Raw genomic sequence first — 18,816 nt, forward strand, 5'->3', positions numbered from 1 at the left:
TTTTAATTCCATCGAAACTATTTTTATTTGGATTTTGCAAGTATTGTATTTTTGCTCAAGACAGGACATCTTTCTTGTATGTTTGCTTTGGATTTATTTTTCATAATTCTGTCTAACTCATGGAGGAGCTTGTACACAATACACTACTCAATACTCATAATGCATCTTTGTTTAGCGAATGCATATTGCAGCAAACAAGTCGATGATAAAATTGGCCCACTGGTCGCTTAATTCCTGAGCAATGTCTCTGCCGATAATACAACATCCCTGGGTATTTTAGTGTGGTAATTTGTAATATCGCCAGAATACTGGCACACAATGGCCTACACTTTTTAGAAGACACTATGGAATCTTTAACCTCCACCAGCGAATGTTTTCATTTGGGACACCCGGCAAAATGTCCCTCTTGAATGATGAAATAGTTGTACGTTTGCAATTCCCAGTATATGAAGAATCAAGATGGCAGATTACAGAGGTGTTGTAAATTAAAGCCAAGCGAATACACTATCCTTGAGCTGCCCTATCAGCAAAGCAGTGGATCCAGGATAAGGATATCTCCCTGTCAGACAGTGTCTATGTTCCCCTTTTGTTCTACACTCATTAAACTTTGGCTAAAATGGGAGTTCTGTGTTCTGAACAACAGTGACCAGATTCGTCAAACGGCCCGATGGAGATACGCCACGCTCGCTGAGCAGGGATTGCTGTGTTACCTGTCTAAATGCAAAGCTGGCACTACATTCAGCACAGTGTGAAGTGATTGGAACAAGACATTGCTGAGTGAGGCCAAAGGAAGGAAAACAAACACTGCTGACTTCAAAGCAGCCTCAGTCGAGCGGGATGCAATCACGAGTAAAACTAGGACGGCGCTCGGTAGAGCACAAACCTCCGCCAGGCTGAACAATTTATATTTTGTATCCCACTGATAGGCCAGATCTGGATCCGGACCTGAACCAAAATCGAATCAGGTTGTTCTTATCACCTAACCAACTCCATCCAATTTTGTCATAATTTGTACACAACCTTTTGAAACATCATGCTATATATCGGCCACACCACGTAAATAATTAAATAATTATCGTATCTGGATCAGGATTCCGATATTTACCAAAATCGAATCGATTCTTCCTTGTCACATGCACAATCTGTGCACAAGGTTTCGTCCGAATCCTTCCACAACATTTTGAGATATCCTGTTCACAGACAGACAGACAAGGGTGAAAACATAACCTCCATCCACCTTCGGTGGCGGAGGTAATTAGTTGTTGTTCATAAGAGCTATAATTATAAATAAATTTGTCAGCTACAACGATACATTTTTCAATTATATATGTTGTACAAGTTGATTAACTCACTCTTGAAGACTGTCTTCGTGCTCTAACTGCTTTGTCTTATCAACTGACCAGTTATAGACCCTTAAATTGTTTAAAATGAATGAATAATTTTGAATGGTACATCCTTCCCACGTAAAAAGGCAATCCTTCCAAGTTGTAGTGATTAAGGGGGTTTTACTTGATCTTCTTAAGAGGTTTTACACTGAAAGGGCAAGCAGACTGAAAGGCAGATATTTGCAATATACAGCAGCCACTCAATATCAACCGAGGACTTGCTCATATTTAAACGGACAGTTTGGTTCTTACCTCTGGAGGAAAGTTTGCAGTTTCTCCAAAGTCTGAGCACAGAAATAAATCATGTTACAATTGTTTTATATTGTTATGAATTTTGGGTAGGACATATATAGATCCAGGTAGATCTGCGTAGGTAGGTGCTTTGACTGTCGTGATATGGAACCTCACCTGTAATTTCTGTTTAGCCTGAATGTTGGAGTAAGCTGCATATCTGTGTCCCCGCCACAAGGGGGTGGGGCTTGTTAACTAGAATTAGGGCATAAGGATAAAATTCCACTGTACGTCGTTCCCTCTGTGATCATACCTGTGTCCCGTATGGCAACACATCATATACAGTCACGTGAAAAAGTAAGTACACCCCATGTACTCAGACAGTTTTGACTTTTTCAACATATTTCAACATACAGATTTTTTTTTTTTTTTTTTTTTGTATGCTGAATCGAGGCTCGTGAAAGAGCTGACATTTACTTCACAAACAAATCAACCAGACAAACAAAATATATAAAAAGAGGGAGCAGAAGACAAGATGGGGAGAGAAGGGGAAGCACACAAACACTTGAGAGCACACAACATTTGAGAGCAGGGAGATGTGTGGGAGAGAGAGGGCTTGGGGGGAGGAGGCGTGGGAAGGGGGGGCGGGGGGGAGAGGGAGAAGTATAAAACACAAGGACACCAAGGACTTCCCGGACAGAAGTTGTTATTTCAAAAAAGTGGAATTGGGGTGAAATTAGCGGGGGTAGAAAAGATCAAGGTTTTGGATGGGGGAAGATAAGAGATGGTGGTGAACAGCTGTTTTAAAGACCTGGAGGGTGGAGTGGGATTGAAGAGCGTGAGGGAGTTTGTTCCAGAGGCGGGAGAAAAGAGGAATGAAGGAGTGAAGGTGAGCAGAGAGTCTTGATTTTGGCAGTTTAACCATAAGAGGGTTGCAGGCAGATCTTGTGCGACCTGCAGGAATATTTGCGGGACAGAGCCCAGAGAGAGCTGGGGGGGGGGGGGGCAAGGCCAGCGAGGAGACTGAAGAAGACGGAAAGACTACCAACCTGCCTGCGGTGAGTGAGTGAGAGGCCCTTGGAGTTAGCTTCATCGCGGGAGATTCCAATGATTCTGAATGCTTTGGTTTCAACAGTGTGAAGACGAGCTAGGTGAGAGGCAGGAGGTCCAGCCCTGAGGGGAGAGCAGTATTCCATTGAGCTGCGGATGAAAGCCTTGTATGTGGTGAGGAGCTCAGGTGTGCCAAGGAAGGACTTCGCACGATGGAGGATGCCCAGTCGGCGACTGGCTTTGGAGGCCAGATTTGAAATGTGGTTTTCCCAGGAAAGATCATGGCAGATAGTGAGACCCAAAAGCTTGAGTGACAGAACTTCTTAGAGAGGATTATTCAGAAAGTGGATGGGAGGGTTGTCCAGTCGGTCTTTTTGGAGAGACATCGTAAGGGTGTGAGATTTTTCAGGATTGAAGGACATGTTCCACTTGTATGCCCAGTCTGTGATTTTGTCCAGGTCTGCAGAGAGTGAGGAGGCTGCAGACTGCCGATCTGTGGGATGAAGAATGGAGCGACAGAGAGTAGAGTCATCAGCAAAGAGATAGAGAGGATTTTCAAGAGAGTCAGAGAGATCATTGATGAAGACCAGAAAAAGCACAGGGCCCAGAACACTGCCTTGGGGAACTCCAGCCTGAACAGGAGGAGGAGATGAGAGAAACCCATTCAGGGCCACATGTTGACTACGACTAGAGAGGAAGTCCGCCAGCCATGCGGGGAGATTTCCATGGATACCAAAAGAGGAGAGTTTGGTGAGCAGAGCAGGGTGCCAGACCGTATCGAAGGCACGTGACACGTCAAGGGAGACAGCTCTAATTTCCTGTTTGGCATTGAGCACCTCCATCAATTGTTGAGAAAGCAGAAGCAGCATGTCCAGAGTAGAGTGACCAGGTCTGAAACCAAATTGATGATCAGAGATCAAGCCATTGGAGAAGAGGAAAGATTTCATATCTGAAGCAATGATGGATTCCATGACCTTGGGAGAAGGCTGATTGATCTGTAGTTGCTGGGATCTGTTTTTGCACCTTTTTGTGCAAAGCGGTGATGTTGGCAGATTTCCAAGCAGATGGCAGATGACCTTGAGCAAAAGAGAGGGTGAAGAGAACAGAGAGAGGGAGTGAAAGAGCGGAAAAACAGGATTTTAGGACCCGTGGGCTGATGCCGTCAGGTCCAGCTGCAGAATCAGAGTCGAGGGTTGACAGAAATGTTTCCACCTTGTCAGGAGGAAAGGACACAGAGTCCAGGAGCAGCTGGGTACGACTGGGTATGGTGGGTACAGAGAGGGATGGGTTTGGGACACAAGATTTAGAGGCAAACACAGAGTTGAGGCATTCAGATTTTTCACGTGCGGAGTCAGTCGTGTGGCCGTTTGAGGTGAGGGAGGGGATGGAGGGGGAACAAACACCAGAAACAGATTTGACCAGACGCCACCAGGATTTGGAAGAGGGAGACAGATAAGAGAGTTCTGTCCTGAGAACGGAGAGATATTGTTTCCTGGCTCTCCTGAGGGTGGACACACACTTGTTTGGGGCTTTGTGAAAGGAAATGATATTTCCTTCCGTTGGATTTGCTTTCCAGGAGACGAAAGCAAGTTGTTTCTGGGCAATTGCCTCACCACAAGAATCCGTGTACCATGGATGGGAGGAAGGGTATGACAACTGAAGACGAGATGGGATAAATCTGTGCATGAGAGAGAGCAATTTACTTTGGAAGAATTCCCAGGATAAGTTGATGTCAGAGGTGGTAGAGATGGGAGACCAGTCCAGATGATTGATGGCTGCTTGAAGACCGTGCCAGTTGGCCTGAGTGAAATGCCAGACTCGTCGACGCTGAGGAGGCTCTCTGAGACTGGTCAGAGAGATGTCCACTTTAACAAGCACATGATCAGATGAGCCGATTGGAGCAGAAGAAGAGCAGCAGACATTTTCAGGGAAGTTAGTCATAACCAAGTCCAGAAGAGAAGATGCTCTGTTGACTGAGATCCGGTTCGGGAAATTGACAGATTGTGTCAGTCCCAGTGAGTCACAGAAGTCCTTTGCTGAAGAGCCATGGCTGGTGAGAGAGGTACCCACACCCAGCCAACTGGCATGGTGACAATTGAAATGACCACATATGAGGAAGGTAGAGTTGGGATGGGTAGATAGAAGTTGGTCCATATTATCAGACAGCGAGATGTAGATGGAGTCATCACTGTTTGGTGGACGGTACACACACATATGAACAAAAGGTGGGAGCGAAGGGGAAGCCATAGCCAAAGGTATTCCTGGGGGTGAGGTGGAGAGAGGGCAGTGCAGGGCGAGTGAGGAAGAGAGTTTTTTTATAAAGATAGCAACCCACCCTCCAGGACGAGGCTCAGGTCTATCATACCGGAGGAGGGAGTAACCTGGGAGAGATACCAAGGAATCAGAGACATCATGAAGGAGGAAAGTTTCTGTTAAGCTGATCACGTCTGGTTTGTCAGAAGCAACCTGTATGGAGAGATCAGTCAAGTTTGAGCGAAGGCCCCAGATGTTTGAGGTCCATACTGTTAAAGAAGAGGAAGGGGGAGCATCAGATACAGAACGGGGGGGGGGGGGGGAGCGGTCGGGTAAGATGTGGAAGAGGAGGAAGAGGTAGGGAGAGCTGTTGAAGGTGTGTCAGAGATTTCAGAATAGCTTGGAGAAAGGGAAGAATGGGGTGGACAAAAGGTTTGATGGTGATTGGGTGAGGTGCAGTGAGGTGTTATTTGAGGAGGGGGAAGAGAGAGGCAGAAGGTTGAGGGAGATGAAGGTGAAAGTTGGAAGGGGGAAGAAGCGGGGAGGACGCTTTGAGGAGGAGGGGTGAGAGGGGAGTCTAGCAGGGGAGGAGTGAGGGAGAGTCTCGGAGGGGAGGGGTGTGGGGGGAGTTTAGGAGGGGAGGGGCAAGGGGGAAGATTTGAAAGGGATGGGTGACGGGGAAGATTTGGAGGGGAGGGGCAAGGGGGAATATTTCAAAGAGATGGGTGATGGGGAAGATTTGGAGGGGAGGGGAAAGGGGGTGGATTTGGAGGGGAGGGGTGATGGGGAAGTTTTGAAGGGGAGGGGTGATGGGGAAGTTTTTGAGGGAAGGGGTGATGGGGAAGTTTTGGAGGGAAGGGGTGATGGGGATGATTTGGAGGGGAGGGGTGAGATTGGATTTTGAAAAATGTACGATTAATGGGAAACGAACATTTATTGCAAAATGATTTTCTTGAGACCTTCGAGTCAAAAATACGTTTGAGGACGCTGTAGAATGGGTGGAGTTCTTGAGAGTTTAGGGAATGTATGAAAGAGGCACTGTAACTGTAAGAGATGGAAGTTTTTTTTGGAATGAATAGATTTGGTGAGCAAGTCAAAAGCATCCTTTTATAGAAGAAGTAGAAAAAGGTGATGTAGTATATGACAGAATACAGTTCTTCAGGGGACAGTTGAAACATTTTTTTAACGACGTGAACACGTGATCACGAACAACTTGGTCGAAGAACGAACGAACAAATAAGAACGAACAACGAATAAGAACAGAGAAGGGAATATATTATTTTTTTTTTTTTTTTTTTTGAGTTGAGATGAAAACAGAGAAAGAGACCGAATGTGAAACGTGAAAAATAGGGACCGAAAATAATTGCGAGCGCAATCGAAGAACCGCTGAGACAGAAACAAAGCCTCAAGCCAAGGTCAGACACGGTAGCCTACGAGTACTACAATAGGCCTCAGAATACGTGACACAAACTAACCGACGATTCTGTACACAGGTATGAAAAACCAACACCAAGAATACTATTAAAGACACACCAATAGTTACACACACCGAAAGAAAGATACAGTTTCGACAAAAACACAATTGTGAAAAGTTACTTAACTTAGAAAGCGTGCACGCATGGACAGCTTTGAAGAGACGTGACCTCCAATCTTGCGCATGTGCAGATCCATGTGCAGATCCATTTGATCCTCATTTCAACAATATTGATAGATAAAGGTGATATAATATAACAAATATCATGAAACATATACATTTTGTAGTCCATTGTATAATTTAAATAAACATAAATGCAAATTTCGCATGTGGAAAAAGTAAGTACACCCCCACATTTATCACTACTTCAAATACCTAAAATTAGAATCAGGTGCACCAGCTCAGGTGCAAATGATTAGAACATCGTTAGAGAGGATCTTGGAGGCTCTCAAATGTTGTGTTTGTGTGCTTCCCCTTCTCTCCCCATCTTGTCTACCGCTCCCCTTTTTGTGTGCTTTGTTTGTTTGTCTCTTTGGTTTCTTTTTGTGATAAGTGGTAGCTCTTTCACGAGCCTCGATTCTGTATACAAAAAAAAAAACTGCCTTATTTAAACCGCAGACATTTAGTTTGGTTTGCTCTTTGTTGTTGAAGTGTGTGGCGTCACCATGCCCAGATCAAAATAGCTCTCGGAGGCCTTCAGAAAGAAGGTTATAGATGCCTACGAGTCTGGGAAGGGATTTAAAAAGATCTCCAAACAATTTGAAATCAATCATTCGACTGTCCGGAAGATCATCTACAAGTGGAGAAGATTCCAAACAACTGCCAACTTGTTCAGGCCAGGCCACCCCAGCAAGTTCAGCCCGAGAGCAGACCGCAAGATGCTGAAAGAAGTCTCTAAGAACCCCAGAATGTCATCACGGGACTTCCAGGTAGCTCTTGCCACTGTTGATGTCAAAGTGCACGAGTCTACCATTACAAAGAGGCTGCACGAATTTGATCTACATGGGAGGTGTGCCAGGAGGAAACCTTTGCTGTCCAGAAAGAACATCAGGGCAAGACTAAAGTTTGCCAATGAACACCTAGGCAAAGACCAGCACTTCTGGAACAATGTGCTCTGGACAGATGAGTCAAAGGTAGAGCTATTTGGCCACAGTACCAGAACACATGTTTGGCGTAAACCAAAGACAGCATTTGACCACAAGAACCTGATACCAACTGTAAAGCATGGTGGTGGAAATATTTTGGTTTGGGGCAGCTTTGCTGCATCAGGGCCTGGGCAGCTCACCATCATAGAATCCACTATGAATTCTTCATTGTACCAGAGGGTGCTTGAGGATAATGTGAGGCCATCTGTCGGAAAGTTGAAGCTCAACCGAAGGTGGACCTTGCAACATGACAATGACCCTAAACATACCAGTAAATCCACCAAGGAATGGCTGAAAAGAAAGAAATGGAGGGTTCTGGAAAGGCCAAGTCAAAGCCCAGATCGAGATGTTGTGGGGGGATTTGAAACGAGCTGTGCATGCAAGAAACCCCTCAAACATTGCACAGCTGAAAGAATTCTGCAAGGAGGAGTGGGCAAAAATTTCTCCCAGTCGATGTCAGAGAAAGACATAAGAAACGCCTACTTGAGGTTATTTCTGCCAAAGGGAGCAATATAACCTATTAGAGCCAAGGGTGTACTTACTTTTTCCACATGCGAAATTTGCATTTATGTTTATTTAAATGATACAATGGACTACAAAATGTAAATGTTTCATGATATTTGTTATATTATATCACCTTTATCTTTCAATATTGTTGAAATGAAGATCAAATAGCTGTATGTTGAAAGATGTTGAAAAAGTCAAAACTTTACATGGGGTGTACTTACTTTTTCACGTTACTGTACATTAGTTAGGCCCAAGAGCGCACCACACTAATTAAATCCCCCCTCTGCCACAATAACTTACGAAAGAACAGACAGGAAGTGACCACGCACTACGGCGGCATGGCAAGCAAACATCGAACAGGCAGGCCGGGAGCCACTCCAAGAAGCTTCCCCGTGATTGGTGGAAGGAAGGTGAAGGAAGTGAGACACTGATTGGCCACCAACCGATGACGTGACACCAAAGGCGTGAAGTGCTCGGCCAATCAGTGTGGAGGGCGCGAAAGGCGAGGAAGAAGCGACGTGCTGATTGGAAGGGAAGCACCAATGACTTTAGATGACGTCTAATAAACGTGAGCGGAGATGGACATTTTATCTCTTCCTCCTTCTCTCTTCGCCCCTTCGCCTCTGCCTATCTTCGCCTCTGCCTTTCTCGTCCCTTCTTGCCTTCTCTTTCCGTTGGACCCTTGCTCGTTGGCCGATGACGATTGGTGGAGACACGATGGAGCACCGATGATCATCCTCCCTGGTTGTTCATGTATGGGAACTCGCGTGCGAGCGACAACTGTGCGGGCGAGGCATGCCGCGGTGGGGTGCGTGGGCCTGGTGGAGCGTGAATGAGGGCGCATCGGGGCCAAGTCCGTGCCAACAACGGAGCCTGACAGAGCCTGAACGGCCTAACAATTCCTGACGGACGCTGCATCCAGACAGAGATAAGCCGCACGACAGCACACAATGGTTTATTTGATTCATTTTTCCCCTGTGCTTGTATTTGAAGTGAGGTGTGGGGACGTCCTGATTTAGGAATATTATTTATTTAGCGTCGTGTCCATTGTTCTCGGGGTCCGGCAATAAAGCCGTGTTGTTTTGTACAGCAATTCCGTTTTTGGTTGGATTTATTACTTTGCAGGTTTGAAGACTGCGCGTGGACCATCAGGTAAATTCCTGCTTCTTCTTCTTCTTTTTCCACTTCTTCCTCCCGTGCATGTGTAGGAAATCGCCATTGATCATCGCCTCAGAGTAAGCTCGATTGCCATCCGTGATTTCCCGGTATTAACCAAGGGAATCACGCGACGTATTGGTAATTATGGCGTATTGAGTGTAGATTGATGAGGAAAAAAATGAATTTAAATGATTTCAGCATAAGGCTGCAACATAACAAAATGTGAAAAAAAATGAAGGGGTCTGAATACTTTCTGAATGCAATATATACATATATATATATATATATATATATATATATATATACACACTGCAACACCCCCCGCCCCTCCAACCCACCCCCCCCCCCCCCCCAATCTGGGCTTTATGGCAGAGTGGCCAGAGGGAAGCCTCTCCTCAGTGAAAGACACATGAAAGCCCGCTTGGAGTTTGCAAAAAAGCACCTAAAGGACTCTCAGACTGTGAGAAACAAGATTCTGTGGTCTGATGAAACCAAGATTGAACTGTTTGGCTTCCGTCTGGCCACTCTACCATAAAGCCCAGATCGGTGGGGTGTTGCAGTGATGGTTGTCCTTCTGGAAGTTTCTCCCATCTCCACACAGGATCTCCGGAGCTCAGCCAGGGTGACCATCGGGTTCTTGTTCACCTCTCTTACCAAGGCCCTTTCCCCCCGATTGCTCAGTTTGGCCGGGCGGCCAGCTCTAGGAAGAGTCCTGGTTGTTCCAAACTTCTTCCATTTAAGAATTATGGAGGCCACTGTGCTCTTGGGAACCTTCAATGCAGCAGAAATTTTTGGAGGCTTCCCCAGTTCTGTGCCTCGACACAATCCTGTCTCTGAGCTCTGCAGGCAGTATTTATCTGGTTTGTAATCCAAGCAATATAAAAATATAATTGTGTTGCCAGAGGAAATCATGCAGTATGACAGAATTAAGAAAAATGAAAGGTTTTACTTCGCTAAGCAAAAGTTTTACTTCGTTATATAAACTGTCGTCTTGGCGTTTCACATGCAGGGTGAGGTATCCTTGTGTCGTCTCGCGGGCTTAACATCCACCTCGTCTCTCGGGTGGATGTTAAGCTTTGTTTTCTCTCTGCTAGCATTAGTTGGTGGACCTTAAATATCCCATTGTGTCTTTCACGAAAGGTTATGGTCGGCACCCCAAACAAATTCCAAATTCCTGCCTGAATATGCAGTGGTCCCGCATCGTAATGATGTAACAGGCTCGTCTGAATTTAGACATCTAATCCCAGGGCAATAATCATTTGCTTACATCAATGAATACTCGTCTTCCCTCTCAATGCTTATCCAATATTGTACATTTCGTTTGCTTTGACAAAATCCATTTATTTTGTTTCATTAAAAAGCTATCTTCGAATTTGACCATGATTTGAACTCGGGTTTGCAAGATGCACTAAAGACTAGTATGTATATTAAATTCCCAACAATGATTGATCAAACAAGTCGAGGTTAAAAAATAAATAAAGAACAGTTCGATGAATAAACGAGTTATGAAGTAAATGAATGAATGGGATTTAGACAAAAAGAACAACAGCTCGATTCAGAAGCTTTGATGTAGTTTTATAAATTTTATTTGGACTAAAACAAAATGTGGATAATAATGACATTCCAAGTAGAAAGTACAATGTCAAGATACACTTTTTGTCATCATGTGGATTGCTTAGAAGAAGAAAAAGAAGCACTCCTTTCACATCTTCAGACGAGTAGACAGTTTTTCCTGGACTCGGGGGTACACTCCTAGACAGGTCGCCATTCAAACACAGGATACTCCAATGGATCATTCTTCCCGGTGAGCTGGTAGTCATTTTGCCGACCTCCAACCCACCTGGCGATATGTTAACGACACGACAGGGGCTCAAACCCAGGACCAGCCAGTCATCTTAAGTCAGCCAATACCAGGCTTTGGATCACTTACTTAACATAGGATTTATTGTAAATTTCTCTGTTGTGTTCAATATCATAGGAACTGCAATCAGAACATATATGACGTTGCAGGAGAATTTCAGAAGGTTAGAAATTCCAGGAGGAGTCTAAAAAGGATCTTCAGCATCCTCACCATTATCCTCCTGTGTCTGACAGGCATTCTGAATCACCCTCACATTGCCATTCCAACCTTGTTATGGAGTTGTTACAGAAGAATGTCAGCAGTTTCCACACTAAAATAAAGGAACAGTCCCATGGCAGACTTAACGCCTTCATCTATTGGAATTACAAAGCTCTGTGAACAGATGGCTGTTCTTGAAGCAATTTGATCATACTGCTACTCCAGAGGTTATACAGTGCTGTGTTGCATCCTCCATTGCGAATTCCTCCATTTGGAATGTTTATATATATATAAATATATAAAGGGATTTTCTATCTCTGGTGCTCCCAGAAGATTTAAATTTACATTGGACACTAATCTCATCTGGGGAGGCATAACCCTTGCCAAGAAACTGATTCGCCAGTACAGGACCTGCCTTCAGGCAGAACACCAGAATCCGGATACTGTTCTCAAGAGGTATTTCAAGTGGCAGACATCTTTTGATGAATATTTTTTGGGGTGTGCTGCTCGCATTGCACAAATTCTAATTATGTGGTGATGGGATTGTCCTAGTTGTATTCTGTTCTCTGAAAATGAGGATTTAATGTTGGGCCTCTCATCAGCTTGAGTTTTTCCATTTATGAGTTTAGCAGAAGATGGTTTCCTAAGCTGCTCCCCTCAGCAGTGGGAGCTGTATCTTCATAAAGCCTCACATTGTGCACGAATCATGTCTAGCCAGCAGCGAGTTCAATGGACAATTCAAAAAAGATCAATGATCCATTGCAGCAGCTCACTTCTTATGCAAATGCAAAAGCAATAATATTAAAGCATATTCGTGCTTTTTTATTCTTTATCCACTCAAGAAAAATATTTGTGAAGAGCTAGATAGAAGAAACATAGGGGCAATACCCCTGGTGCTCACCTAGTAGAATAAACATTATACTGCACTGACTAAGGGTATTTTAAACCAATTTCAATGGTTGCTAGAATACAGGGCAGCATGTAGAATCATACTAACATAATCATAAGACTTTAAACAAACATATAAAAAAATACCTATTTTTGGGGGCAACCCACCCTCCCCCAACCCCAACCTCCTAAGACCACAATTTTTCTAATGCCTTGAACAAACATTGGTACATCATGGGTGATTAAGGTTGTGGTGAAGTTTCATCGAAATAGTGTGTGTAGTTTCAGAGGAAAAAGCAAATTCCTATTTTGTGGAGTCAAACTTGGATCCACTTTGACCCTGGTAAACCCCCTTAGATCCCGATTTTTTTAATGCCATGAACAAACTTCAGTCACAACACAACAAATATAATTTGTGCCATTTGTGCCTTTTCCGAAATCAGTGGCTTCGGAAAAGAAGTTTCAAGTGTTTATGGACTGATGGACGGACGGACAGACGGACGGACGGACGGACGGACAACGCGCCATCGCATAAGCTCCCCTGAACTTCGTTCCAGGTGAGCTAAAATGAAGAATATTGCTATTACAAGAAAATCAAAGTTAATTCCAGAGCAGACAGACAAGTGTTATTTTCAATAACTTCATTCCTTACCAAATAAAACAACAATGACCGCTCTATGGTCACAACCTGCAACACAAAATATATGTAGTTTGCCTCATCTGTCCACTAAACTCACTCATCCTTGCTGTTCAAGGTTTTATACAATTAACCTCTGAGGGACTTCACAGTTTGGTTCAATATCAGTTACGAGTCTGACGGGCAGCTGGGTCTGGTTTCAGGTAAATAGTACACCCACTCCGAACAGGAGCAGCACAGAGGAGGGTCATGTTATTATCCTCTCTCGGGATATAGATTACAGTATTTTTTTTATTTGTATACATAGTAGAGGCTCGTGGAAGAGCAAGGACAAGGAACGTGCAGATCAGGGAACAGCAGTAGATGAGGGAAATGGAAATAGTAGGGTGGAGGTACAAGGTAGACGGAGATTGCCAAACAAGGATGCAGGTAACGATGAGGGGCAGGGGAGAACACAAGGGGTGGAAAATATGGATACATAAGCAAAGTTTTGAGAGGGGTGGATGGTGGTTTAATGGGTGTCGAAAAGATCATGGTTTTGGATGGGGGATGGTGGTGAACAGCTGTTTTGAAGACCTGAAAGGAATAATTGTATTGAAGAGAGAGTGGAAGGTGGTTCCACGGGTTGTAAAAGAGAGTAATTAAATAAGTGAAGGTGAGCAGTGCATCTGGATTTAGGCAGTTTCACTAGGAGGGGGTCACTGGTGGACCACGTGCATAGAGCAGATACATGGGGGGGGGGGGGGGGGAGAGGGAAGGATACAGGGTATGGAGAGGGTAGAGGGTGTAAGACCAGAAATTAGTTGAAAGAAGACAGTGACCAGCAACATGTCAGCGATGGTGAAGTGATCGGCCCATATATTCAGCTTCATCGTAAGAGATTTCAATGATCGCGAGAGCTTGGTTTCCATGGGTCAAGCTGATCAAGGTTTTGAGGCAGGGGAGCAAGTCCAGAGGGAAGAGCGGTACTCCATCAAGTGTAGATGAAAGCATTGTAGGTGCATATGAGCTCAGGTGTGCCAAGGAAGTGCTTAGTACGACAGAGAATGCCCATTTGATGTCTGGTTTTGCAGGCCAACTTTAAAATGTAGCTTGCCAAAGAGAGATCAGGCTGAAAGTGAGACCCAATAGCTTGAATGACTAACTCTTCGAAATGGATGGTTGTTACCCTCGCAAGAGGAGAGGGTATTGCATTTGAGTCCGTTGGTTTGTTACTTGCCGGAAAAGAATCCGGCAAGTATGTTGATCGGCTGGTTTGTCTGTTTGTCTGTCTGTCTGTCTGTGCGCAGCACTACGTCTACATCGTTGCACATAGAATCCCCAAACTTTACACGCATATTTGTCTTGCCCTGGAATAGACTGTGCCCAATTTTTAACTCTCATGGCCCAAGGCCTCCATTATGACGTCATAATTTGATAATTCAACAAGTACAAAACTTCATCCAATCAAGATGCAATTTATTGAGCACCAGGTCGGCATAAACTGGTGGAGAAAAAAATAAAATGATGACGTCATCGGTCACATGGTTCGGCCGCCATCTTGGAAAAAAGGGAAAAATTTGCACCTCTATATCTCCGAAAGTGCTGAATATAAAAAATTGAGACATGGCTCATTGTAAAGAACTCTCCATGGGGAATAAATTATGTTAATGATGATGTCATAGTATAATTCGACGTCATTATAACGTCATAATTCGACAAGTACAAAACTTCATCCGATCAAGATGAAATTTCTTTAGCGTCATGTGGGCATAAATTGTTGGAGAAAAAAATAATGATGACATCATCGGTCACGTGGTTCGGCCGCCATATTTGTTTTAACACAAAAGCCTTAAAAACCATTGAAAATACATCCTGGCGAGGGTTTGCAATGTCTGACTGCTCTTTTTCTTGTTGAGAATGTAGATGCGAGGGTTTGCAGAATGGTTCTTTCAGAGAGAGAGTGTGAGTGTGTGGGATTTCTCAGGATTGAAAGATGTCTCAGGTGTTTTACCACTTTGTGATTTTTGTCTATGTCTGAAGAGGCTGCTGCCTGCTGTCAGAAGGATGAGGGATGTCATGGAAGAGAGTGCAGTCATCAGCAAAGAGATAAAGAGGATTCTCCAAAGAGTCAGTGAGATCATTGATGAAGATTAGGAATATAATGGGGCCTAGAATACTGCCTTGGGTACTCCAGCCTTGACAGGGAGAGGAGAAGAAAGGGTTCCATTGAGAACCACACGTTCCGTTCCGTTGAGAATCCAACAGTGGAATTGGCCTTGGATTCCAGAGGCAGACAGTTTCGAGAGCAAGGCAGAATGCCAGACTGTATAGAAAGCTTGAGATATGTCCAGAGAGACGGCCCTGATCTCATGTTTGACATTGAGGGCTTTTATCCATTGTTGGGAGAGTAGAAGTAGCATGTCCAAGTAGAAAACTGTTGATAAGGAATGGCTGGGCTTGGCAAGAGCAAGCTAGCTGCTTATTAACTGAACTCGCAGTGTGGTTATCTTCATCCTGATGAAGCAGCACTTACATGGAAAGAAGGACCCACATATGGAGTTTTTAACCAAAGGAAGGAAGAGCAGATTAATTGTGATTCTGAACAGGGGATTTATTTTATATCTGTCGCATTGTCTCACGTTCTCTCTATCTCTCCCTCTATCTCTATCTCTTTCCCCCTCTCGCTCTCTTTTCCACCATCCCACACCCTCTCTGTGGTCATAAACAATTTGTTCATAAAACCTGTATGTGGTCATTCGGGGTACGGATTTGCCATTTTGCATGACTCAATTGGCTTTAATAATCCGGTGTGGGTCGATTGGGAAACACGCATTTAATACGCATATGTTGCGTCATCCAAAATTTATGTAATGCAATTTTTTTTAGGGAGGTGCTTACAGACTTGATTAAGCCTTTCTAAATTGAACTCTCAACCCAAACAAAGCCAATGGAAATCTGAATCAATGAAGCTGTGCAGTGTTTAATCAGCATAGGCCTACAGGCCTAATATTATGCGCACCAGGAAAAAGTGTGACAGCCATATCATTTCATTGGCACTATGGTCGGAGGAGACAAGCGACCAATGGGCAGCTGTCCGACCAATGGGTGCACATTTCAAAAATCAACCTTCAACAAGAACCCCAACAACAACAACAACAACAGCAGCACCAGCAGCAGCAACACAAAGCTCTTGTAGACCTGCAAAAAAAAAATCAAAGATGAACTTTTAAGTTTGTGCTGTTGATAAAAGTAAATCTCTGCAGAGGTCATTTAATTATTATTTATACAAATATCGCACTATTTTTGATCCCCTCCCTTTCTTTTCCTCTACACCACCTCATTACCTTCACATCTATTTATCAGCATGCTGAAACCAAACTATCCCAAAATTTTTTAGCCATGCATTATTTACCAACTTAAGAATATACAAGTACACATACATTCAAAGTACACTGCCCCCATGCCAAATAATTAAATATCCTACAGAGCGGCATTGCCGGGGCGCCTCCGGCGCCCGGCAATACCGCAGTGCAGCTCATTGAGGCTGCATTGGGAGGGAGAGGTGTACACTAATTGATTGATTAATTGTATAATTAAAATCAATAAAAGATTATCACAAAATATTTTCATAATCAATTGGCTAATAGCATAACTAAACCACTAGTGCTTCATCCGAAGATGTATCTTTCAGAAATTTAATTAAATAAGCCATTAATAAAAAATTAAATAATTAATTGATTACTCAATAAATAATTAATCGATTAATCAATAAATAATTAATCGATTAAATGATTAATCAATAAATCAAAAATATCCTTGATAGCCACATCACTTGGTCACTCATGTCCAAATATTAGCTTCCCAGCTCAAAAGGTGCCTGAGATATTGGCCAAATGAGAAAGAAAATAAATAAATGATTAATAATGAAAATAAATAAATAATAATCATAAAAAAATTAAATTATTAATCAATTTGGTCAGAGAACACATAAACGACCACTATTTCATCAGAATCTGTAACTTTAAAAAAAAAAATTTTTTGGTCATTCATCGAATAATTAAATAATTAATCGATTAATTGATTCATTAATAAATCAAAAATATCCTTTGCAGCCAAATCACCTGGTCATTGGCATGTCCAAATGTCAGCTTCCTAACTCAAAAGGTGCCTGAGTTAATGGTCAGAAGAGAAAGGAAATTTGATTAATTAAATAAGTACTTAATTAATCGCTAATAATTAAATAACTCCTCAATTTATTGATTAATCAAAAAAAAAAAATACCGTTTTTGACAAAGGACTTGCTCACTATTGTGCCGAAATTTCAGCTTCCTAGCTCAAAGGATGGCTGAGATATCGCCCGGACAAACAAACAAGAAAGAAAACAAGTACACATACATTCAAAGTACACCGCCCCCATGCCAAATAATTAAATATCCTACAGCGCGGCATTGCCGGGGCGCCTACGGCACCCGGCAATACCGCAGTGCACCTCATAGAGGATACATTGGGAGGGAGAGGTGTACGCTAATTGATTGATTAATTGTAGAATTAAAATCAATAAAAGACTATCACAAATTATTTTCTTAATCAATTGGCTAATAGCATAACTAAACCACTCGTGCTTCATCCGAAGATGTATCTTTTAGAAATTTAATTAAATAAGTCATTAATAAAAAATTAAATAATTAATTGATTCACCAATAAATAATTAATCGATTAAATGATTAATCAATAAATCAAAAATATCCTTGATAGCCACATCACTTGGTCACTGTCATGTCCAAATATTAGCTTCCCAGCTCAAAAGGTGCCTGAGATATTGGCCAAATGAGAAAGAAAATAAATAAATGATTAATAATGAAAATAAATAAATAATAATCATTAAAAAATTGCATTATCAATCAATTCGGTCACAGAACACATAAACCACCACCATTTCATCAGAATCTGTAACTGGGAAAAAAAAAAAAAAAATTGGTCATAAATCAAATAATTAAATAATTAATCGATTAATTGATTAATTGATTAATTAATAATTGATTAATCAATAAATCAAAAATATCCTTGATAGCCACATCACTTGGTCACTCATGTCCAAATATTAGCTTCCCAGCTCAAAAGGTGCCTGAGATATTGGCCAAATGAGAAAGAAGATAAATAAATGATTAATAATGAAAATAAATAAATAATAATCATAAAAAAATTAAATTATTAATCAATTCGGTCAGAGAACAAATAAACCACCACCATTTCATCAGAATCTGTAACTTAAAAAAAAAAAAAATTCTCATTAATCAAATAATTAAATAATAAGTAAATAAATAATAATCATTAAAAAATTAAATTATTAATCAATTCGATCAGAGAACACATAAACTACCACTATTTCATCAGAATCTGTAACTTAAAAAAAAAAAAGTTTTTGGGCATTAATCGAATAATTAAATAATTAATCGATTAATTGATTAATTAATAAATCAAAAATAGCCTTTGCAGCCAAATCACCTGGTCATTGGCATGTCCAAATAACAGCTTCCTAACTCAAAAGGTGCCTGAGTTAATGGTCAGAAGAGAAAGGAAATTTGATTAATTAAATAAGTACTTAATTAATCGCTAATAATTAAATAACTCCTCAATTTATTGATTAATCAAAAAAAAAAAAAACGTTTTTGACAAAGGACTTGCTCACTATTGTGTCGAAATTTCAGCTTCCTAGCTCAAAGGATGGCTGAGATATCGTCCAGACAAACAAACAAGAAAGAAAACAAGAAAGAAAACAAGTACACATACATTCAAAGTACACCGCCCCATGCCAAATAATTAAATATGCTGCAGCGCGGCATTGCCGGGGCGCCCCCGGCGCCCGGCAATACCGCAGTGCAGCTCTGAGGCTGCATTGGGAGGGAGAGGTGTACACTAATTGATTGATTAATTGTATAATTAAAATCGATAAAAGATTATCACAAAATATTTTCATAATCAATTGGCTAATAGCATAACTAAACCACTAGTGCTTCATCCGAAGATGTATCTTTCAGAAATTTAAT

The sequence above is a fragment of the Myxine glutinosa genome, chromosome 3 (assembly GCF_964187855.1).
Source record: "Myxine glutinosa chromosome 3, kmMyxGlut1.1, whole genome shotgun sequence".
Classification (NCBI taxonomy): domain Eukaryota; kingdom Metazoa; phylum Chordata; class Myxini; order Myxiniformes; family Myxinidae; genus Myxine; species Myxine glutinosa.